The sequence below is a fragment of the Panthera tigris genome, chromosome A1, assembly GCF_018350195.1.
Source record: "Panthera tigris isolate Pti1 chromosome A1, P.tigris_Pti1_mat1.1, whole genome shotgun sequence".
In the NCBI taxonomy this organism is placed as follows: Eukaryota; Metazoa; Chordata; class Mammalia; order Carnivora; family Felidae; genus Panthera; species Panthera tigris.
Window position 1 is genome coordinate 74,234,105 of NC_056660.1, and position 25,002 is coordinate 74,259,106.

A 25,002-nucleotide genomic window follows, 5' to 3' on the forward strand; every position below is an offset into this window, starting at 1 on the left:
ATTTCAAATATATTAAAAAGCTGTAGTAATTAAAACAGTATAGCACTGACATAAAAACAGATACATAGATCAATGGAAGAGAATAGACGGCCCAGAAATAAACTTCACATATAGTGATCAATTCACATAATATCAATTATTTTCAACTAAAGTGCCAAGAATACTCAATGGGAAAAAGATACTCAACAAATGATGTACAGAAAATTGGATATCCACATGCAAAATAATGAAATTAGACCTTTGTCTTACACCATACACAAAAATAAACTGAAAATGGGTCAAAGACTTAAAGATAACTAGAACTTAAACTGTAAAACTATTAGGAAAAAACATAGGGGGAAAAGCTTCATGACATTGGTCTTTGCAAGGACTTCTTAGATGTGGCATCAAAGGAAAAGCAAAAGTAGACCAAAGGGATCACATCAAACAAACCAAGAAAAACTTGTGCACAGCACAGGAAACAATCAACAAGTTGAAAAAAACAACATAGGATTGGAAAAATATTTGTAAACCATATATCTGCTAAGCAGTTAATTTGCAAAATATATAAGGAATCCTACAGTAGCAAATAAAGAACCCAGTTAAAATGGGTAGAAGACTTGAATAGATATTTCTCTAACACAGATATACACATAGCCAAAGGTATATGAAAAGATGCTCAACATCACTAATCCACAGGGAAATGTTCAATGAGATATCACTTCACAACCAACAGCTGTGGCAATTTTCCAAAATCCAAAATATGTATATGTATGTTATACATATACATATATGTATAAATCTGTATATGTATATTTATCTATACCTGATATATATAAAAATATATAGATATATATTTATCTATACCTGTATATGTATATTTATCTATACCTGATCTATATATATGCTGATTTTATATATATATATATATATATATATATATATATATATATATCAGGAGGAGGATGATGAAAAATTAGAACACATGTGCATTGTTGGTGGGACTGCAAAATGGTGCAGCCACCATTTAGAATATATATATAGTGTAGAGGTCACTCAAAAATTAAAAACAGATCTAGCATATTATCCAGAAATCCCACTTTTGGGTATATATCCAAAATAATTGAAATCAGTTCCAAAGAGATATCTTCACTACGATGTTTATTACTCCCACGCAAATAATGCTGTAATAAACATGGAAATGCAGATATCTCTTTGACATTCTGATTTCAATTCTTGTATATGTGTATGTGTGTATAAATATGTGTATAGTTTATTATGTATAAATATATATTATATATTTATTATATATACATTTTATTATATATATTATATATTTATATGCACACGTATATATGCATATAATCACATTTGTACACATATGCACACACACACACTGGAATATTATTTGGCCTTTAAAAAGACAGAAATCCTGTCATATGCAACAGCAGGGACAAATCTGGAGGACATTATGTGAAGTAAAATAAGCCAGTTACAAAATGATAAGTATTGCATGGTCCCACTTACAAGGGATATCTAAAACAGTCAACCTCATAGAAAGAGAGCAAAATGGCGGCTGTCAGGGGAGGGGAAGTGGGGAGTAGTTCAATGCATGTAAAGTTTCAATTATGTGAGATGAATAAATTCTATTGATCTGCTCCATGACAGTTGCTGTTGTCTTGTGTACTGGGAAATGCGTTCAGAGGGTCGATCTTGTGTTAACTATCCTTATCACAATAAAAAAAAATTACAAATAAGAGAGGCACAAACAGCTTAACTAACATTCTAACATTCTAGTTCTGTATTCCTAATGTTTCTCTGTTATCATGTTATTTTTTTCAATGTAGTTCTTCATTCAGAATAGTAATTCTCCTTATACTCTAGGACTTATATCAAGTCACTCAACGAAACAAAATCAGTCTGCAAAACCCATACCATAAGAGAAGCTGACCCTCACATATATTTCTCCTTCTATACCTTTATTCACCTCTATGGACACCATTTGTCAAAGCATAAAACATACATGGGATTGAAAATGTTTAGATTTTACAGCTGTGTCTGTATTTTCAACCAGATGCATGCCTTTTTTTAAGCTTCTAAAGGGAATTCCAGCTATGGTTCACTCTTGAGTTGTTAAATCAAAAATCAAAATATAAATCAATATTATGTTAAATACGTTAACTTTTAAACTGTACACAGATGAAATAAAATGTTATTTTTATTTGTCTTCAACTCAAATTTGTATTTTGTAATGTTTATTTATACTGAGAGAGAGAGAGAACGGGGAGGGAGTAGAGAGAGAGGGAGAGAGAGAATCCGAAGCAGACTTTGTGCTGTCAGTGCGGAGTCCGATGAGGGGCTCGAACTATGAACTGTGAAATCATAACCTGAGCTGAAAGAAATCAAGAGTTCGATGCTTAACTGAATGAGCCACGCAGGCACTCCTCAATTCAATTTTTTAAATGTTAAGTTCTTAATTCACCCTAGTCTGTCTAGAAACATCACTTTTGCCTATATCACTAAAGATCCTGGATAACTCTCTCAAATGGAGTTTTTCCCAAGTAGAAAATCACGGTTAAGGAAATTATTAGACAAACTGCAGATATTGGTGGTTATGTACTTAGTGTATATTTTTCTTTCCCTTTTTTTTAAATCTATTTTTAACATGTATTTATTTTTGAGAGACAGAGAGAGACAGAGAACAAGCAGGGGAGGGGCAGAGAGAGAGGGAGACACAGACTTTGAAGCAGGCTCCAGGCTCTGAGCTGTCAGCACAGAGCCCGATGTGGGGCTCGAACTCATAAGCCAGGAGATCATGACCTGAGCCAAAGTCAGACACCTAACCAACTGAGCCAGCCAGGGGCCCCAAATGTGCATATTTTTCTACTTACCTACAGCGTAAGCATTTGGATGCTGTGACCAAATGTTACATTTCTTAGATCTTCTACTGCAGGAGTTGGCCAACGTTTTTTTAGTACGGGCATCAATAATTAATATTTCCATATCATCTCTGCCGCAATAACTGTTTCTGCCATTTTAGAGCAAAAGCACTACAGACCACATACATTAACAAGTGAATGTGGCCATGTTCCAGTAAAGTTTTATCTACAAAAGGAAGTCACTTTGGTCTGTGAACAATTGTTTATTGATTCTTTCTTATGAGCATACAGTAATTCATGACAGAAATGGATTTAACCACAAAATCAGCATAAAGTCTTTTATTTAAACATTTTAAATATTTATTTATATTTCAAGGAGAGAGAAACAGAGCGTGAATGGGGAAGGGCAGAGAGAGAGAGAGAGAGAGAGAGACACAGAATCCGAAGCGGGCTTCAGGTTCCAAACAGTCAGCAGTACTTGAACTCTAGAGCCGTGAGATCGCGACCTGAGCCGAAGTCAGACACCCAAACGACTGAGACACCCAGGCGCCCTGAAAATCAGCATAAGGTCTTGCGTTCTGACATTTTTTTCTGCAACATTGTTTTTCTACCTTGTTATCATTGATAATCTAAGCAGTACTATTGGCATTTAAAGCCATGCAGACCCTGTCAACAAAATTTTATATATAAGCTAATGTCTGTCATACAAAAATACAAACCTGTAGGATAAAAACCCAGAAAGCCTATGGTAGTAGCAGAATCTTGGAGCGCAATACTTCCAATTTGTTTGTTTCCGTTTTCCCAAACTACTCTTATCTATATTACGTTTCGTTTGATAACAAAAATCCTCATTTTAATAATACAATAGATGAGATTGTACTACATGGATCAGTTATGCATGAAAGTTAATACAGATATTCATGGTTCGTTACTCGGAAAACCTTAAAAATACGCAAAAGAATAAGAAAAATACCGGTTGTGTTCAAAAATGATGCACCGTGCAATTATTTTAGCTGATCTCATTCCAGTCTGTGGTATCATATCACAATAATCCTAGGACTTTAATCATTTTTATCAGTTGAAAACTTGTTCCGATTTTCAGCATGCCTGCAACACTATTTGAAGATATTTGTAAGATCACACAGTAGCCTGTGCTTCTTGGTCCTTAATTCTATAGCTTGAAAGGTATTTTTATTGTTCTTATTGTGCAAAACAGCCTCTATGGAATACTGATTTGGCCTTCATTTATGAATTATTTGGTTAGATCAATCGGAACTCAAAAAGTTACATCAGAAAATATAACTGTAAAATAATATAAACAATAAGCTGAAATACATTTTTAAATGTTTTTCTATACCATTGTAATTTTCAGTGTATTAGAGATATAATTATGTAGTGAGGAGTCTGTGCTTTGAAAAAAATATATCTACATGTTCTTATTTTTATTTTTGGATGTTTACTCGTATATGTATGCCATCATTTCAAAATATTTGTACTGGATATTGATTGCTTGCTTGGAATTCAAATTTTTAGGAAGAATGTCATAAGGAAACTTCCTGATTCTAAGAAAAGAATTTCTTTCTTTAATAGAAGGAGGATGGGTCTATGTATGTCTTTTCATTCTCCAAGATTTTTTTTTCAGGACGCTAGAAAATAAATCTTGGAATTAACATAATCTACTACCTATGGTCATTTCAGCACTTGAGCCTTACGTAAGAATTCAACCTGTGTGGATTTAAATGGCAAAATGAATTATAAGAATATAGCAATACGAATTTGATTAGCATAAAAGGGTTGAAATATTACTGAGAATCCGGATGCTGCTCTCACTTTACCTCTTGCCTGTGTTCGTTTTTCCTCCTGCATGTGTCTCCAGCCACTGCCTTCTCCTTGTTCACTGGCAATCTGAGATCTCTTCTGTTTGTTGTTTAAATGATAAACGTGGTTACCAAGAGGGACCGTATTTACCTGTCCTCAGTTTCAGCCGCTCAGAAGGATACTGATTCAGAATCTCAGGTACACATGCAGATGATCTCAGCTTGTGTCACTTCTGTACTAATCAGCTGTAGACTGTGTGGGGACGTGACAAAGGTCACCTGCTTCTCATATACACATGGATCAAGGAAGGTGGCTAGTCACCAGATACGGTGCGTGGCAAAAGAATGGTTTGTGCAAACAGATAAAAACAAAACAGAAGAAATGACAGGTGTTCCCTCATACAGCATGCATTCTTTAAAAAAAAAAAAAAGACATTTTAAATCTTTGAAAACTCACAAACAAAAATATAAGTTAAAAACCATAATTGCCTCCTGGAAGTACATCCTGATAGTTTATGTATTGGGTAAAGAAACAGCCTGTTTCACCATAGAATTTACTGAGGAATTTCATGACGACCTTTGCAGACTCCTGAAAAATGATGGTATAGCTTTTCTCATCTGACTTTCTAGTGTTATGGATGATGTTACTGCATTTCTGAGCATGAGAAAACGTCTTTTCATTTCTGTGCGAAATCTCATTTGTTAATAATACGCATTTCTTTTAGTAACCAAGTAGATATTTTTGTCATTGTTTTACTCACGTTTCTGTAATCATGTGTGCAAGTCGGGTTACTGTTTCCTTCATCTCAAATCAGTGACAGGAGAGTATTTCCTAAAGGATTTCACTGGAATATCGGACTCCTTGGGTCCGAGGTCGGTTTTAGTCATCATCTTATGTAATAGCATTTGTTTCAGATAAACAGCTCCACTCCTGCCCCGCTTTTCTCACTTTGCTTTCGAGGTACAATTTTCACCTGTTTTTCCTCTGGCTTAACGGCCCCTTCTACCTCCATCCCCTGGTAACCTAGTTCCATCAGACACGGGATGTGGCTCCTGGGTTCTCATGTTTCTCTGCACTCGTCTTTGGTAAGACCACCCAGACTTTTGGTTTCAGCTCATTTAGATGTAGAAAATTCCAGAATCTGTGTGTCCCACCTGGTCCTTCCTTATGAACTGCCCACTATATCTAAGACATCTGCTAGTATATAATGACAGTATATATTTTCTCTTTTCTTTAATCCCTCTGCATCTCCCAGAGGAATAGTGATGCTGAGCAATTTTTCAAATACCTGTTGGGCATTTGTATATCTTCGCTGAGAAAATGTCTACTTGTGTGCTTTGCCTATTTGTTTAACTGAGTTATTTTCCTCCCTTGAGTTGTAGGAGTTCCTTACGTGATTTGAATATTAACCCCTTATTAGATGTATGCTTTAGAATAGTTTCTCATTCCACTGGTTGTCTCTTCACTCCGTTAATTGTTTCCTTGGCTGTGCAGATGCCTTTTAGTTTAACGTAATCATATTTGTCTACTTTTTGCGTTTATTGCCTGTATTTTTGGGGTCATGGCCAAAAAAACCATTGACCTGACCATCGTTAAGACGAATCAACATGTTTTCCCCTGTGTTGTCTTCTAGTGGTTTTTTGGTTTTGATCCAACAGGGATGGCTCACATTTCCATTTCTTGTGTTATTCCATTGATTAAACTTTCAGACAATGATAAGGAATAATGCCAATGACAGGAATATTGACTTCCTCCTGGTATGTCACAGACAAGGAAATAGAGGGACAGACAGTTGAATTAGTTTTTCATGACCACACTGCCTGTTTGTCACCAGCCAAGAATGAAATCTTGCTTATTGAGCTCCAAACTGCTCTAACTGTAACAAACTCTTTTTTTTTTCCTTCTTTTGTACAATGCGCTTCTTGTAACGGGTTACAGATTATGAAACTCACAAGAATTCCTGTTTCATTTTCAAGAAAGAGTAAAGGAGCTTTTGGTAAAATTATGTGACAGTTTCACATTTTCATATGATCGTGAACTTCCAGGCAAGTATAGAATTCCTCTCACAGTCGATGTGTACATTATCTCTGTTTATTTGGTTTAAGCTCCTATTTTAAAATGAGACAAATGGTACCAAACATGTATCCCTTATGCAAGTAAGTGTTACAATCTTAGCTCCGTTCTGCCTTTGAAATGTTATTTCAGATAAAAAAAATAGATTATTATTTTGCAGGGAGCAATTACCCACGTGAATGGCTTCTCTAACCCCGGTGAGCCTGCCTTACACAACGTGAGGAGGAAAATGAGAAAACTCACCATTTGAACCAGTGAAGCTTCTATACAAACATCTTACTTACTGATGGTTAAGTTGTGGTTTTGATCTCATCGTTTCTTCCCATGTCAGATAAGACAATAGAACCTATTTTATTTTTGAGGCTTTAACATATCACAAAGACACGGACATCTATTTCATTTATAAGACAATATAATCTAGTTTTTATGATACTTTAAAAGTAAGTAAATTAAGTGGAAGTCAATATGATTAAGCACAAGTCCCAGCATAGTGGCTGACAAATGCTAGACTTCCAATAAATTTTAATTCCTTTATTTCCTTTCTTTTGAAACTTATACAAGATTTTTAAAAGAAGAAAATCATTTTTTTTTAAATCATTCTGTATCCTGAAAGGTAACAGATATTTAAGATTTCCACTTGGCTGGAAGTTTTTGGAGATGGAGAATTGAACAAACTTATGTTTTCAGTTTGTATCTATAGGTCCAAAGAGCTTGGGAAGATTTACTTTCTAAATAGTTTTAATCTCTGATTGAGGAATACAAATCACAATGAAGATGCAGAGGATAAACTGCCCTTTACTTCAAATCCCTCAAGCTCTCAGTAAGCACTGTTCTCAGGGGAAAATGTGGAATTATTCACGTGAAAATCGATTTGGTAACGCCCGTGTGAGACTTTTTTTTTTTCCAGAAAATAAGAGTCATATTTGAAAATATAAGTTAGGTTTTGAGCTCCAGGAAATTTGTTTATTTGTTTATTTATTGAAGTATAGATGACACACAGTTTTATATTCGTTTCTGATTTACAACATAGTGACTTGATAATTCTGTACATTACATATTGCTCACGGCCACATGTATAGTGACCGTCACCATACAAAGTTATTAGAGTGTTACTGGCTACATTCCCTGTGCTGTGCTTTGCGTGCCTATGACTTATTTATTTTATAACTAGAAGTTTATACCTCTTAATCCCCTTCACCTGTTTTTTTTTCCAGCAAAGCAGTCACTATGGAAAACCACATGAAGTTTCCTCAAAAAATTAACAATAGAAATACCATATGACCCAGTACTGTCATTGCTAGGTATATACCCAAAGAAAATAGAAGCACTAATTCAAAAATATATACAAACCTCTAGGTGTATCGCAAGATTATTCACAATACCCAAGATATGGAAGCGACCTGAGTGTCCAAAGATGAATGGATAAAGAAGATGTGTGTGTGTGTGTATGTGTGTGCATGTGAGTCTATAACGGAATTTTACTCAGGAAAAATGTTTTAAACCACTTCATGAAAATATTTAGCTAAAAGCATGTTATATTTATTACTAGAACTCTTGTGTTGAATGCTACTTGAACTACTTTACATATATATATATATATATATATATACACACACACACACACACACATACTAAGTATATATATCATATAAGATATGAGTAAAGAGAAACCGTAAATGAGTTTATAAATTGCCATATACTGTGCCAGAAATTATGGAGTGTACAAATTACTGTTGTAAAACCAAAATTACTTTTCATAAAACTGGGCACATTTTGAAATAGATCCTATTAATTAGTTAAACCAAACAAACAATTAGCTAGATGCACAGAGCTGTGTTTCACATTTTAATCATATATCCTATTTGACTGCATTAACTACTAAATTAAGTTAACAATGGATAGTTAGGGACACTATGAAGATGTTGCAGTCCTCGATAACTTGTTCAGGAGACTATGAACCTGTATGGCCACGGGCTGTGGGGTGTCCTTGTAAAGGTTCAGAGGAAGGCCTCAGTGAGATAGCGCATCTCACTAATGGTCTGGCTTCAGGAGACGTCAAATATAACCAGGTAGAAAATATGGCATTAGAGCTACATTGACAGTTAAAAATTGTTTCCAGCAGGTAAAGATTTCCATGGCCGAGTATTTATCATAGTATTTACTGCCACTCAAAGACGATTGTTTACTTCTTAGTTTATCACCAGTTAAGAAATGTAGAAATGGTTTGTACATATTTGACATCTGGTAACATTCTTAATGAAATCCACACATAAACTTGAGTGTTCAAGAAAAACATGGGTTTAGTTTTTTTTAATTGCAAAAAAAAAAAAAACATTCCTATCTCATCACTACAGGTGTTTGTTTTCAGTTTGCTAAGATATTTTCTTTATTCTATTTGTCACTGGGATAGGAGGGGTGACTGGGAATTTTCTGTCTTAAAGAAAAAAAAAAGGCACCATTCTACAGTAAAATCAAACCAGTGGAACAGCTCTGCGGTTCACTCTGATAATGAGGACAGACGAGTCAATCTGATAACAATTATAAAGCGGAAAAGAGAATATATGAGGTAATTTGGTGATAAAGAATATGCTGTGTCATTTAGAATGTTTTGTGGAGATCAAGGTAAGTTTTCAATTATGAGGGGTTAGTGTATGTGTTTGAGTATGTGTACAAACTTTTACAGAAGGATATGAAGGTTTAAGTTTCAGAAAATAAGGCATCTAAAATATAGATGCTTATAAGAGACTCTTAAAAACTGAGAACAAACTGAGGGTTGATGGGGGGTGGGAGGGAGGGGAGGGTGGGTGATGGGTATTGAGGAGGGCACCTGTTGGGATGAGCACTGGGTGTTGTATGGAAACCAATTTGACAATAAATTTCATATATTGAAAAAAATAAATAAATAAAATATAGATGCTTATTCTCTTTTGTTAAATTAAGAAATATGTATTTTTAATTTTTTAATGTTTCTTTGTTTTTGAGAGAGACAGACAGAGCATGAATAGGGGGAGGGGCAGAGAGAGAGGGAGACACAGAATCTGAATCAGGCTCCAGCCTCTGAGCTGTCAGGACAAAGCCCGACGCGGGGCTCAAACTCACAAGCTGTGAGATCATGACCCGAGCGGAAGTCGGATGCTTAACCGACTGAGCCACCCAGGAGTCCCAAGAAATATGTATTTTTAAAGCACTCAAGTCCAAGATCCAAGCAGTTATACCAGTTAAAGCCTGAAGGCTGAGCTTTGTGCTCTCACCTTGAGGGCAGGTGAAGAGCTATGAAAACAGTGGCTGGAACAGACTCACGTTGGAATCTCTCCTCAAAAACCATAATAGCAAAACCAACACCTCACGGTGACACTCACGACACGAAACCAGGAAATGAGAGGAGAGGGTACAAATGCCTGGCAGCACAAGACTTGAATGGTACCAGCATCTCTTCAGGAGGAAAGAGGGACAAGCTGACACGTGATGGATGCGAGCAGTGGAGATGCCCCAACTTGCCACCAGGCGTGCGCTGGAACATGGGCAGGACAATTTGAAAAACTCTACTGAAACTATATGTATTTTTTTCGTATGCTGAATTGTGGCTAAATAGCGTGAGTCCATGATTTAAGATGATGTCACGTGAACGATCTGATGTCTATGAAGTCTGCAAAATCCCTCTACGACAGGAGAGACTATCTGAAAGAAAACCTAAATTTATTAGAAGAACGACAGGGGCAAAAGCAGGAGTTGGGTGTGTTTAAAATAAACAAAGGAAACTATTAGAAGATTTCAAATGGTAAGGGACCATAACATTAAAGAACTGATGGAAATTACAGGGAAGGCATTAGAGCCACGAGCCTAGAAAAACTCTTTGACTGCACTCCTTCTTCCTCAAACACCATGAAACAAATTTAATGTAGAGAAAGAAAAAAGTAGCACAACGCAAATGATCACAGTTAAATACCATGCGCTTCCTTTTTTAAAAAAGATATATTGAGAGGCGCCTGGGTGGCTCAGGCGGTTAAGCGGCCGACTTCCGCTCAGGTCATGATCTCACGGTTCATGGGTTCGAGCCCCGCATCGGGCTCTGTGCTGACAGCTCAGAGCCCGGAGCCTGTTTCAGATTCTGTGTCTCCCTCTCTCTGACCCTCCCCCGTTCATGCTCTGTCTCTCTCTGTCTCAAAAATAAATAAATGTTAAAAAAAATTAAAAAAAAAAGATATATTGACATAGCATAATGACCGTCTAGGAAATGGAAGCCCTCCAATGGAAGAACAGATGTTCCAAACAAGCTAAAATAAATTAGGAAAACGATAGAAGATAGAAAACAATACCATAAGCCCAAAATAAAAACTCAGAAAGGAGATGGTAACATATGGAAAAAGGATATGAAATAAACAAATAGCAATATTAACTGGGCACACAGATAATTTCTTTAGATTAAAAAAAATTAAGCAAAAGGAGACAAGCCTTTTAAAATCAAAATGAAATAAAGAAAGAGCTGAAAGGGATCCAACTGAAAGTGACTGGTATAGAATGGATGTAGGGACTGTCCAATAGACCTATAAAAAATGACCTCAAACAAAAACCAATGCAAAAAAACAAAAGTGATTTCTCAGAAAGTTCTCAAAAGCAATCTAATCGATCAGCAAAACCCCACTCAGCTGTCTTCTTCCAGCACATTCTGGGGAATCATTGACTCAGTAAGTACAGCACTGAGTTTCCCTCCGTGTTGGTCACACTGCAGTGAAAAAAAAAAAAATAGCGTTCCATCCTTTGTGAGTCTCTTGCCTACTGCTGATGTGCTCTCATTTTTAACTCTCTCTGTAAATATTTGTGTCTTTCCAAGCATGATGATTTCCTCGGATGTGTCTGAGAGAGCCAGCTACGGGCGGCCAAAGCTACTGCTACTTGGACACTCCACGGTATGAGTAAGAGCCCAGGTTTGGGTTTCAAAAACACTTGGGCTTAAACCTCATCTCTGGCTCATACTAAACATATAACTTAAGTAAGGAACTTAATCTTTCTAAGCCCCATTTCCTCAGCTATAAGAGGGCTTTAATGATATTTTACTCCATGGTTTATTGTGGGGATTAATGGGGCAGCATATGAAAGTGCTTTGTAAAGTAAGAGTGCCCCACAGGTTTAAGGTTACAGGACCACAGAAAACGTCCACATCAAATTCAGTGTGTCTGGTATGGAATTCATCTAACAGTCATTCAAAAAGCATTTATGAGATGCTGGTGAGCCCCCGGGCCAGTGCTGGTGGCTGCACCGCCTCTGACGACCCCAGTACGTCTCCTCTCCCATCCTGAGACTCATAATTTTGCCCAGAATGCTTCATGCATCCATCTATGCATTTGCAAAATCTCAGTGACACTTGGACTCATTTCTTCTTCCTAATTGTCAATATCCAGTCAATGTCCTTCTGGCTTTCTGATGTTTGCTTCCTAAAGTTTCTGAATCTCTTCCAACATTTCCTTTCTTATACTTAGATCTGTTTAAGGAAACCAAAAATCTGGAACTTGGGCAATGTGCAATTATATTTGAAAATTGCCCCACTGTGTTCAGAATTAAACAAACATACTGTAAGTCTCTATTTTCACCAAAAAGATGCTAGAGATTATAGAGTGACTTACTTCAATGTATTTAAGGAAAATAGGCAGTAGAACAAGCTTACAGTGCTTTTAAGGTCAAAAGTCTATGGCACAATGAGCTGGCTAAGAAGCCTATATGTGTGTGTGTATATATATATATATGTATATATATATATACATATATATATATATATCAAGAGGATAAACGAAACATTAATACAGACAACTTTACTTGATGAGCTAAAAGAGAATCCTTTATTTATTAATTTATTTATTTATTTATTTATTTTCATGCAGAAGGTGAAAACTGATTCAGGGAAAATAGAAGGAAATAGATACTTCACTTTTTCTTCACTGGTGCTTGACAGATATACCAAGGTTAAATAAGACTTCTCTGTGGCATAGAGCTTTCATGAGATTCAAAAACTGAGGAAGATGGGTGAGAAGAAGTTCTGTTTAAAATCAAGCAGAGTTGTCAGGGCACCTGGGAGCTCAGTCCAATAAGTGTCCGACTCTTGATTTCGGCTCAGGTCACGATCTCAAGGTTTGTGGGTTCGAGCCCAGCACTGGACTATGCGCGGACAGTGAGGAGCCTCCTGGAGATTCTTGCTACCCTCTCTCTCTTTCCCTCCCCTGCACTCTCTCTCAAAATAAATAAATACACTAAAAATAATTGAACCGAGTTGTTAAACATCTCTTACCAGAACTTAGTGGAAAAAGAGAAATTAGTCTGGTCACATACACAAATGCACACATGCATGCTATCTTTTGCACTGGTGGACATAAGTCATCCTAGAGATTCGTTGGGGGTGGATATAAAGACCATCCTGCCTCCCACCTGCTTTCCCCTGAAGGGAATGAGTCCCAAAAGAACTGTTCAGAGATGGCTGGAATAATTCCTACTAGAATGGTTCCCAGGGCATCTTCATTCTCTGTGTAGATCACATTCTGGAGTTAATAGGAGTGACAGGATTAATAACAATAACAATAACAATAATAATATTAAAACAGCAGCATCAGGAATAATCTACAGTTTTCCACTTAATGCAACAAAGTTGTTGAGTTCCCTCTGACTGAAAAGTGGAAGTTTGCTTGATTCAAGCCACCTTGAAAAGGTCACAGTCTGGGAAAATATAAATTAACCAGACCGACCTCTGGGAGTAATAGAGAAAGTCATCAAGAACTATAGCCAGCTAAGTAGCAGGCCTAGATAATTTCACAGCTTATTCTACCAATTATTTAAGAAATATAATAAAATGTAATTCATTTACTATAGTGAGTGAATTATCTAGGAGTAAACATACCAAGAGATGTGATATATTTAAATAAAAATACTTTAAAATCTCGCTCTTCCTGCCATGAAGAACTGAAACAGAAAAAAAAATAAAACAGAAAAAAATAAAAAATAAAAAAGGAACTTCGTTGTTTAAAAAATGAAGTTAAGATTACATTGCCATCACAAATAGCTCAAAAACTTACTGAATAGATTGATACCCTTTTCTGAAGCCAGACCTTCCCAATCTCCAAGTGATGGCAGGTCACCTTGCTCTTCATGTGGGAAATGTCATAGTAGAAGGCAATGGAAACAATCTCTTCCATGGGTCAGTGACTTCAAAGATGTCAACAAGGAAAAAAAACCCAAAAACCAGCAGGATGGAGAGAGAACCATCGCTTCGAGCTCCAAAACAACAGGGCCTTTGGAGAAGTCAACAAATACACACCTACAAAGCCCTCAGACCACTCGCTCTGTGTCAAGGAAGTTAAAGATGCTAGAATCTTCTGGGGAGGCAACCAATGGATCTATAAATGTGACTAAGTTCAGCAAGGAACCTTCTGACATTCGTGCTACATCTGAACTATAGCCAAAGAAAATTTCCTTTTAGGGGAGATTTTAACTCTGTTAACTTGGAAGAAGTTTCTTCTCCAACTGATAGCGGAATGGACAAAAGAGACACCTCAACAGAGTGCCTTTCTCTTGACCCAGAAGAGCTAAGGAAGGCTAAGTCATAAACAATACTCCTGCTACAGAAATGTAGGTGGAGCCAGTCCTGAGCTTTTCAGGAACAGACAATAATGCTGAACTAAAGGGAGCCCTAGCTTTAGAAACCTGTGAAAAGCAAGATACAGTGCCAGACATGGACAAGTAGTTGGGTTCCCCAGAAATCCAAGTAGAAAACATTGAATGCACATGGAAATCTAGATAAAGTTAAATTCATTGAATATTACCTTCATAAGAAGAAAGAAGGGTCACAGTTATAAAGTTGCAGAAGCCAGAATTAATGATGGCAAAAGTATTGAGCTAGTGGGGGCAGACATCACCCTTAGTAATTCTGTTTCCCAGGTAGGTGATTCATCAGCTGAAAGCAGTAAAGAGCCAGATAAAAGCTGGGTGAAAGAGTGTCCCTCCCACAGCAAATGGCCTTCTTCTGCCTACAGAAGCAAATAGGAATAGTGTCCAGGCACCTCTTTAGAATCTCTTCTGGATCACAACTGCCGAGGTGCACAAATGGATAGTAAGTCTGAAATTCAGTTTTGGCTACCAGAAAGAATTCAGGTACCTACTGAAGATACACTTCTTTCAAAAGAAGCGAAAAGCAAGACTCCACTCACCTTTCTGTGCATTAAAGTAGGAAAGCCAATGGGAAAATTCCTTGTCACGCACATTGCAGCCATAGTCCAGCAATATGGCAAACGAAGAAAGTAGCCAGAGTATAGGTTTGCTGTTTCTCTGGAGAGCCTGTGTTAACATCTGTCTGAAATATAAGAAGGTATCCTGTGCCCTGCTCCAGGAAGAGATGTGTAGTCTTGGGCTGCCCTGCTCTGGTCAGTGGAATAAGGAGTCAGAGAATCAAGTGGTGACGAATGAGAATTCCTAGAAATAATGTGCTCTGGACTGAGATTCTTTATCCATTTGAAACATAAGTTCTTAATTTGAAAAATGAGTCATTGTGGGTACTAATTGATGAGATTCCAAATGAACAAACACTTAATGAACGCATACATCCTGGCATGTGCTGGGCCAGTTCTAGGTAAATAAGACTGGGACTCTGCCAGGAGAAGCTTATGAAATCTGTTGAAACAGTTTCTACCACTTTCTTGAGACTTAATAGGATTGTATTTCATAGATTTGGATAATGTTCTATGTAAAAAGAACAGTCATCTTATTGTTCTTAATACTAAGAGATTATTTCCTAATTTAGAAAAAACCAATAATTGCTGTTCATATGAAAACTTTTCTCTTTTTTATAATTAAAAAATAGCTCAAAAACATAGTACAAATAAATCACAGATGAATCATTCTTTTCAGTATCAATGAAAAATATCTCAAATAAAATATTAGGAAACTGCATCCAACTTCAACATGGTATTGATACATCATGACCCATTATTAGTATTTAAGGTATAATGTCAAAATGATTTGGTGTTAGAATATTTTACTCATTTTATTAAGAAATGAAAGTAAAACAAAAAAAAACTTATGATCTTCTCGTATATTCAATAGGCAGTTTAAAATGCGTAATATATTCTTTATAAAAATTCTTAATTAAACAAGAATAGATAATTACTTTCATAACAGATAAAATGAATTCCTATTTCCTTAATGGATAAAATAAAAGTTCCTATATTAACATTCTCTTAATGTTCTGAAAGCATATGAACCTTTAGAGGAAGCATTATCTTTAAAGTAAGAATAATAACAAGAGTACTTTCTTCCTTTCTTCTCCTCTCCTTCCCCTTCTTCATCTTCTTTTCCTTCCCCTTCTCCATCTTCTTTTCCTTCCCCTTCTCCTTCCCCTTCTTCTCCTCCTTCTTCTCTTCTTCTTCTTTTCTTCTTCTTCTTCTTCTTCTTCTTCTTCTTCTTCTTCTTCTTCAACATTGTTCTGATATACAGTTTACTCCAGCTAGATAAGAATAAAAATGAAAGATAAAAATCTTAATGGAGACTTTTGCTTTCATAAAGAAAGGTGGAGTAAATGTACTCTTCCTAACTCCTTCTTTTAAATAAAACAACAACAACAAAAAACATGGACATTACACATAATGTGTAATTGCACAGCAGCAAAATGTGGGTGAGGAGCTCAGAGTTCCACCTTTGCAAGGCTGTCATAAGGTGCCTCAATAACCTGACCACAGGGTATTAGAGAAGGTCAAATAGGGAGACGGAATTTTTGTCATCACCAGCCAGTGAAGATCTCCTTATAGGCAACACTTCTTTCCCCTATGGAGTCCCTGGAGGCTACATGGAGAGCCTAGACTTCCACCCCCATCCCTTCCTTGCTAGATGGTGTTAGGACAGGCCTAGTGGAGAATCTGGACATCCACCGTCACCCCTCATTGATGTAGTGACACAGTGACAAGGCCACTTCCACAGTAGTATCAGTCAAGACAACCTGGGAAGCTAGAACATCCTCTTGCTCAGCAGTAATACGTCTCCCTCCTGCTTTGAGGTGTCAGCAGAGGCCACGTGGAGCTAGACTTTACCTCTATCTGCCAAAGACAAGAGAGTGTCCCTCCTCCACTGTCATTGTGGTATCAGAGAAAGCCACCTAAAACTGAAGGCTTAAATAACATCCACAGTCTCATAACACAACATAGAAATGTTAGGTCTTCGAAAAGAAAAATCACTACATACCAAGGACCAACACAGTCTCAAGATCAATGTAAAAAAAAAAATCTCAATTTCCACACTGAGATGACAAAGATATTAGAATTACCTGACAAGTATTTTAAAAGTAGTTATGATACAAAAGCTTCAGTGAGCAATTATGAACACACTTGAAACAAATGAAGAAATAAAAAGCCTCAACAAAGAAGTAGAAGACATAAAGAAGAGCCACATGGAATTTTAGGACTGAAAAATACAATAACCAAAATAAAAGTTTAGTATTTTCAGTTCAGCGTCACAATGGAGAAAATACAGAAGAATCAGTGAACTAGAGACAGAACAGTAAAAACCACCTTGTCTAAAAGAGAGAGGGAGTTGACTGAAAAAAAATTTTAACAGAGCCTCAGAGACCTGTAGGACTACTGAGAAAGACTTAATATACATGTTTTAGAGTCCCATAGGAAAAGAAAAAAACGTAGTACTGAAAAAGTACTCAAGGAAATAATGGGTATAAACTCCTCAAATTTGTAAAAAAAAAAAAAAAAAAAAAAAAAAAACCCATAAACTTACAGATTTAAGGAACTGAGCAAACCTCAAATAGAATAAACCCAAAGAAATCCAAGCCAATGGGCATCACTCTTAGTTTATTCTAAAATTTATATAGAGAAGAAAAGGACTTTGAATACTTACAACAGTCTTGATGTGCAAGAACAAAATGGGAGGAATAACTCTATTTAATGTTAAGGTTTACTATACAACTGCAGGGCTCAGGTCATGTGGTACTGGCCGAGGGATAGACACATAGATCCAGAACCAAAATAGCAAAACTATTAATAGACACATTCTTGTTTCATCTGATTTTTTTTACAAAGTTGTAAAACCAATTCAGTGGGGATAAACTTACCAACATATAGTGCTTGAAGGAATTGGATATTTGTAGCCACCCCCCCCTCCCAAAAAATGAACATTAACCCTACACAAAATTAATACCTTATAAAAAAATTAACTCCAACTGGATCATGGAATTAAATACAAAACTAAAACTTGTATGCAAAAATAGGAGGAAGTCTCTGCGACATGGGGCTAGGCAAAGAAAGACTCCTTAGACTTGGTGGCAGGATGAAAGAAAATACAACCTATAGAATAGGGGAAATATTTGTAAATTGCTTCCCTAACAAAGAACAAGGCATGTAGAATATAAAAAAGAACTCTCAAAACTCCACTGTAAAAAGGCAAACAATCCAATTAGAACAAATCAAAAGTCATGAAGAGACATTTCACTGAAGAAGATTCTTGGGCTGGAAATGAGCACAAGAGAAGAGTTCAATGTCATTCACTGTTAGGGAAAGGTGAATTAGAAACACAATGAGATATCACTGCACACCTATTCGAAAGGCTAATGTAAAAATAAAATTGTGATATCACCAAAAGCTGAGGAGGATGGAGAAGAACTGAATCACTCCTACATTACCAGCAAAAATGGAAAATGATCCCGCCACTCTGGAAAATAGTATATCTGCTACTTAAAATGCTCAATATACAACCTTGCAATTACACTTCCAGGCTGTTATTCCAAGGCAATGAAGACAAAGAGCTGTACACAAATGTTCACAGAAGCTCTACCTATAGTAATCATAAACCAGAATCAACCCAGATGTCTCTCGATGGGGGATACAAACTGGTATATCCACACTATGGAATCCTACTCCACATTCTAAAGGAATAGACTGTTGGTACACCCAACAATTGAGATGAATCTCCAGAGAATTATGCTGAGTGAAAAAGCCAGTGGCAAAAAGCTTTTTACACTGATTCTATTTATATAATATTCCTAAAATGACAAAAGTACAGAAATGGACAAAAGATTAGTGTCTCAGTGGAGTTAAGGAGAAAGCAGAGGTAAGAGAAAAGTGGGCGTGTCTATAAAAGGGTACCTGGGGGATTCTGGTGTGATGGAAACCTTGTGTAGTTTGACTGTGTCAATGTCAATATCCTGGTTGTGATACTGTGTTATATTTGTGTTGGGTTTTTCATGATATCACCATTTGGAGAAACTACAGGGTACACAGGATCTCTCTGTCTCTCTGTATTATTTTTTCCAGCTGCATGGGAATCTACCATTATTTCCCCCCAGAAAGTTTTCAAAAGTCTGTTAAAAAACAGCTTATGATTATTTTAAGATATTGTACTTTGCCTGGAAAACTATGATAAACAAGAAAAGATAAAAATGAATCTCAGCTCAAAATACAATTCCTATGGATAAAAGTTTATCTACGCATGTAGAAAAACAACAGGAAAATAGAAGATGAAATTCATATAATTAAATAATAGACATCACATCAAGAAACTTTTAAAAACACTCCCGAGGGACACAAAAGAGCACTAAGTAAAAAGTATATACTTGAAAATGAGGTGTCAGTAGATCTTAAAAAACTATTGCTTAAACCAACCTCTATGTTTTATGTAATTCCAATGAAACTGACATTTGAAATATTTCTGAAAATGCTAATATGATTTTGGCATCCTTGGAGACAATACATAAGGATATCAAAATGAAGAAAATGAAGAAAATAGATATAACACATACTAAAGTGATGAATAAAGAGTTGCTAATGACATTTGTTTATTTTTTACATTTGTGTTTATTTTTTGTAATCCCAGTATAGTTAGCATACAGTGTTATATTGGTTGCACGTGTACATCATAGTGCTTTACATTACTCAGTGCTCATCACAATAAGTGTATTCTTTTTTTTTTTAAATGTTTATTTATTTTTGAGAGAGACAGAGACAGAATGTGAGTGGGTTAGGGGCAGAGAGAGAGGGAGACACAGAAGCAAAAGCAGGCTCCAGGCTCTGGGCTGTCAGCACAGAGCCCGACACGGGGCTCGAACTCACGAGCTGTGAGATCATGACCTGAGCCGAAGTCGGACGCTCAACCACCCAGGCGCCCCACACAATAAGTGTATTCTTAATCGCCTTCATCTATTTTGCCCATTTCCCTGCCCAGCTCCCCTCTGTCAACAACAAGTTTGTTATATATAATTGAGTCTGTTTATTTTGTTGTTTTTCTCTTTTCTTATTTCTTTTTAAAACTTTTTTAAATGTTTAGTTTATTTTTGAGAGACAGAGAGAAACAGAGTGTGAGCAGGGGAGGGGCAGAGAGAAAGGGAGACACAGAGTCGAAAGCAGGCTTCAGCTTCAAGCTGTCAGCCCGAGATCATGACCCGAGCAGAAGTTGGACGCTTAACCAACTAAGCCACCCAGCTACCCTTGTTTTGTTTCTTAAATTCCACATATGAGTGAAGTCATAAGGTATTTGTCTTTCCCTGACTGACTTATTCCCTTAGCATTATAGCCTCTAGATCCATCCATGTTGTTGTAAACAGCAAGATTTCATTCTTTTGCCATTTACCTGTGGGTGCACACTTAGGTTCCTTCCATATCTTACCCACTGTAAATAATGCTGCAATAAACATAAGGGTGCATATATCCTTTTGAATTAGTGTTTTCATCTTTGCGGGGGGAGGAGGGAAATACCTAGTACTGGAATTACTGGATCCTATGGTAATTCTATTTTTAATTTCTTGAGGAACTGCCATAGTGTTTTCCACAGTGGCTGTACCAGTTTGCATTCCCATCAACAGGGCACGAGGTCTCCTTTTTCTCCATATCCTTGCTAACACTTGTTGTTTCTTGGGGTTTTGATTTCAGCCATTCTGACAGGTGTGAGGTGTTGTCTCACTTTGATTTTCATTTGCATTTCTCTGATGATGACTGATGTTGAGCATCTTTTCATGTGTCTGTTGGAGCTCAGACAGAAATGTCTGTTCATATCTTCTGCCATCTCTTAATGGAATTATTTGTTTGTTTGTTTTGCTTTTATTTTTGTTTTTTTGGTGTTGTGAAAGTTCTTTATATACTTTGGATATTAACCCCTTCATGGGTATATCATTTGCAAATGTATTCTCTTAATCAGTGGGTTTTTTTGGTTTTGTCGACAGTCTCCCTTGCTGTGCAAAAGCTTTATATTCTGGTGTAGTCCTAATAGTTTAATTTTACTTTTGTTTCCCTTGCCAAAGGAGATAATATCTAGGAAAATGTTTCTATGGCTGATGTCAAAGAGATTATTGCCTATGTTTTTAGGTCTTATCTTTAGGTCTTTAATTCATTTTGAATTTATTTTTGTGTATGGTTTAAGAACATGGTCTAGTTTCATTCTTTGCATGTAGCTGTCCAGTTTTCCAAACACCATTTGTTGGAGAAACTGTCTTTCTCTCATTGTATCGTCTTGCCTCTTTTTGTGGAGGATTGATTGACCACGTGTTTCTTTCTGAGCTCCCTATTCTGTTCCATTGATCTTTGTGTCTTTGTGCCAGTACCATACTGTTTTGACTGCTACAGATATTTATTACATCTTGAAATCTGGGATTGTGGTAGCCCCAATTTTGTTCTTCTTTTTCAAGCTCTCTTTGACTATCCAAGGTCTTTGTGGTTCCATACAAAGTTTAAGATTATTTGCGCTAGTTCTGTGAAAAACTGCTGTTGATATTTTGATAGGGATTGTATTAAATCTGTGGGTTGCTTTGCATTATGTATGCAATATGGGAATTTTAATATTAGCTCTTCCAATTCATGAACATGGACTATCGTTCCATCTGTTTGTATCATCTTCCATTTCTTTCATTAATATTTTATACTCTTTCACCTTCTTGGTTGTTTATTCCTAATACATTTTATTATTTTTGACACAATCATAAAGGGAATTGTTTTCTTAATTCCTTTTTCTGCTACTTCATTATTAGTTCATAGAAATGCAAAAACTTTATGGACACTGATTTTCTATGCTGTGACTTCACTGAATTCATTTATCCATTCTAGTAGGTTTTTGGTGGAATCCTTAGGGTTTTCTATAGATAGTATCATGTCATCTGCAAATAGAGCAAGTTTTACTTCTTCTTTGCCGATTTGAATGCCTTTTATTTCTTTTTCTTGTATGATTGCTGTGGGTAGGACTTCCAGTATTTTGTTGAATAAAAGTGGTGACAGTGGTCATTTTTGTCTTGTTTCTGAACTTTGAGGAAAAGCTCTCTACTTTTCTCCCATTGAGTACGCTAGCTGTTGGTTTTCATATATGGCCTTTAAGGGTGTTATATGTCCATTTAAATGGATATATGGAGAGAATGTCAAGAAACTTCAGAAATAAACCATAATTCATTGTGAAATTCAATATATTTAATGGCAACATCTCAAGTTGGTAAATAAAACATAGATTACTAAATAAATTGTAGTTTTTGACATTATTTGAGTTGAAAAATGTATTTTAATGTCTAATCTAAAATACACATTAAATAAGTCCTAAAGCTACTATATAATTAAAGGGAAAGAAAACTAACATTAAAAAGCAATGAAATAAACGTAGAATATCTTATTTTAATTTGTGTTTTCAGCACATAGGCCTTTCTCGACAGCATATAAATCCTACAAGTAAACATGAAAATAATTAATAAATTCAAGCTATAAAAATAAAAATTTGAATTAACAAAATCATGGCAGTGAGAGACAACTGATCATTTAATGCTTGTGTCAGTTATTGCTGTATAACAAACTATCCCCAAATCTCAGAGGCTCACCACAGTAAGAATTTCTGTTTATGCACATAAGCCCCAGGGTCCCTCTGGATAAACAAATTTTGACTGGGATGCCGGGGCGCTCTGCTTTGTCCTGTGTCACCAGCTGTGCTTGAATGTTGGACATGGTTGAGCTCAGGTCTTTGCATGTGTCCACTGTGGTGACCAGGCTAAAAAGGACAATAGTAAATGGGAAGAACCTTCTCTAATTGTGAATCACAAAATGCCAGGATTTAAGACCAATCTTGTAAGCAAATTTAAATTCTCCACTCCTGCCACAGCTATGAACTCATCCTTGGCCAAAACAAGTCACACTGACAAGAACAAAGTCAAGGGGTGGAGAAGTACACTGTCTTATAATGCATCAAGGGCCAGGATTTTAATGTATAATACTATCAAAGAGAAGTGAAAAGTTAGGACTAATAATTCAATTTTTGACAGTGAGGTTGATATTTGCAATTCATATTACATACAAAGGGAAATTTTCTTGTACATAAAGAGCTTCTACAGATCCATTAGAATTAAGTTGAAATGCTAAAGAAAAATTAACAACGGATGGGAATAGACAATTTTCAGAAAATAAAGAGATACGCTTTGGTTTGGGGAAAGATAGTCTACCTCATTCATTATAAAATAAATATAAATTAAATTTGGCAAAGATTGGCAAAAGTTAAAACAAAATCACATTGTGTTAGTGAGGCATTCTTATACATTACTTATGGTCGTGAAAGGGCACATCTACAGGGTGGGGATTGCTATTTACGTATATATTTGAATGCCTATATTTTAGCTATATATTTTACACATATATGCTTAAAATGCACACCATCTTTGGGGCACCTGGGTGGCTCAGCCGGTTAAACATCCGATTTCAGCTCAGGTCCTGATCTTGCGGCTGGTGAGGTCGAGCCCCGCGTTGAGCTCTGTGCTGACAGCTCAGAGCCTGGAGACTGCTTCCCATTCTGTGTCTCCCTCTCTGTCTGCCCCTCCCCCACTTGTGCTCTGTGTCTTTCTGTCTTAAAAATAAATAAACATGAAAAATAAATAAAGCAAAATCTATGGTCTAACGATTCCATTTCTTTATATATATTTGTCCTATAGGTAAGTAATGGTGCCAGAGGTCATTCATGGCAATACTTTAAACATTAGAAGCTTGAAAACATCTAACGGCTGGCAGTGTTGGACTAGTGACATAAATGATGTTACATCTATACAACCCTACTCAGCCTTTAGAAGGAGTGGCCAGCTTTATGTGTACTGATGTGAATGATATCATCCACGGCACCTTAAGAGTGAAAAAAGCAAGAGGGAGGAGAGGTTATGATAGGCTCACATTCCTGTGGGAAAACAAAAATATAAAAGGGATTCCGTGTGGGGGAAAGTTGACGAATATTCAGAACAGTCTGAAGAATAGATAAGAAGTAAGAGTCGGCTCAGGAAAGGGAAACTTGGATGCAATTAGCAGCTGTCATTGAGACGGAAAGGTGAAAAGCCCAGGATGGCATCGGTACCTATCCAGAGAGCAGAGACGGTGTTCGGAAACATTCGGGAGAAATGCATCGGTGTAATTCACTGCTCAAGATTGAACTCTGGAACATTTGGTAGCTTCCTGTTTCCTGCCTGCTTAAGCATGATCGCGCGGGAGGGGGTGGGGGTGTCTTTCATACATTTCCTAACATATGGATTCACTAATGAGAATATCAGTTTTTAGGAGGAAGATTTCTGCAGGACAATCATCCTCCTCTTTCATTTTCTTTGAAATTACCCGGAACTATTCCACTGATGTTTTCGATAATGATGACAATCCAGATTATAATAATTTCCTTGTTATCTTTCAGCTTCAGAAAATTATCTGCTCAAAAATTGTGTAATACTCTAATTCCTTCATTATAAATGTTATCTTCTAAGATGTCAAATAGAGCAATAGAAAGGAAGCCTTCCGAAGGATAATGTTTTTCTTGGAGAATTTCCCCTTTTCAGAGGTACTGACCAATTCTGGAAGAGGAGGGATGTGATAAACTAAATTATCTGGTATTTTAAAACTATAGTTTTTCATTGGTGTGCTGAAATATAAAATACATTTCACCCAAGCACTGGCTTTCTCTGAAGAAGTCATGTTTTTGAACACAATTTTGTCCTTATAATCTGACCTGGGCTCCTTTGGTGGGGGGGTGTCTTTTACTTTGGGAAATCTGAAGCAAGTTAAAGCAATTTGGTCTGGTTACTGCTATAATGGTCTCTTACAGAAAAGCTTAAGGAACACTCAGTTAATGTAGAAACAATGGCAAGTGGATGGTCTCAATTTTCCTGTACATTCCGTGATAAGTCAACTTTTTGACCTTGAGAGATTTATTTATTGAAGCTTCTTATGCCTTAGTTTCTGCGTCTACAGGATGTGAATCGCCATCATTTCGTTGTAGGCCTTTGTGGGGGGGGGGG

General features: G+C 36.5%; 1 pseudogene; it reads left to right on the plus strand.

The window, feature by feature from the left end:
• Positions 1–8,662: 8,662 nt before the first annotated feature.
• LOC102968519 lies at positions 8,663–15,074 on the plus strand (annotated as a pseudogene).
• Positions 15,075–25,002: the final 9,928 nt, after the last annotated feature.